This window comes from Calidris pugnax, unplaced genomic scaffold, assembly GCF_001431845.1.
Source record: "Calidris pugnax isolate Ruff unplaced genomic scaffold, ASM143184v1 scaffold732, whole genome shotgun sequence".
NCBI lineage: Eukaryota > Metazoa > Chordata > Aves > Charadriiformes > Scolopacidae > Calidris > Calidris pugnax.
Window position 1 is genome coordinate 46,160 of NW_015091531.1, and position 1,080 is coordinate 47,239.

The following is a 1,080-nucleotide window of genomic DNA, read 5'->3' on the forward strand; positions in this document are numbered from 1 at the left end:
CCACACCCTGGGCTGCATAAAAAGAATTGTAGCCAGCAGGGTGAGGGAGGGGATTTTGCCCCTCTGATCCTCTGTGGGGAAACCCCTCCATGAGTATTGTGTCCAGCTTTGGAGTCCTCAGCACAGGAAGGACATGGACCTGTTGGAGTGGGGCCAGAGAAGGCCACAGAGATGCTGTGAAGGCTGGAGCTCCTCTGCTGTGAGGACAGACTGAGAGTGTTGGGGGGTTCAGCCTGGAGAAGGCTCCAGGAAGACCTGATAGCCCCTTCCAGTCCCTAAAGGGTCTCCAGGAAAGCTGGGGAGGGAGGAGGAGGGGAGCCACAGGACAAGGGAGAAGGGTTTTAACCTGAAAGAGGGGAGATTGAGATGAGATCTCAGGAAGAAATTCTTTCTGTGAGGGTGGTGAGAGCCTGGCCCAGGTTGCCCAGAGAAGCTGTGGCTGCTCCATCACTGGAGGGGTTCAAGGCCACATTGGATGGGGCTGTGAGCAACCTGGTCTGGAAGGAGGTGTCCCTGCCCAGGGCAGGGTGTAGGACTGGATGATCTTTGGGAAATCCCTTCCAACCCAAACCATCCTATGATTCTGTGAACAGCAAAACCACGTTCTCCTGTTCCTGTTGCCTACTTCCCTTCCCAACTCCAGACATGCTCAGGGATGTGGGTGTAGATCTAACCCTGACATTTTGTAAAAAAAACAGCCATTTCCTTCACCTTTTTGCAACATTAACTGTTACATTAGAATGTTATAGAGTTTAAGGTTGGAGGTTGACCTGTAGCTACTACAAAAGCTGGCCCAAAAGCCTACATGAGTGATCAGTAACCCATCTCAGCAGTTATGGTTGGTTTGAATCCAGCCTTCTGCTTGATTCAGGAGATTTAACGTGACTCTGCCAGTGCCCTGTGCTGTCCCCACAGCATGGGCTTTCTCCCTGTGTCTGCTCCCTGCTACCAGATGCATTCTTCCCTTCCAACATATGGACTCAATTATTCTGTCCCTCTCTCTCTCTCTCTCTCTCTCTTGATTTCCTGCCTCTTTGGGTTTCCTGAAATGCATCCCCTCCTCCTGGCAGCTTGAAACTC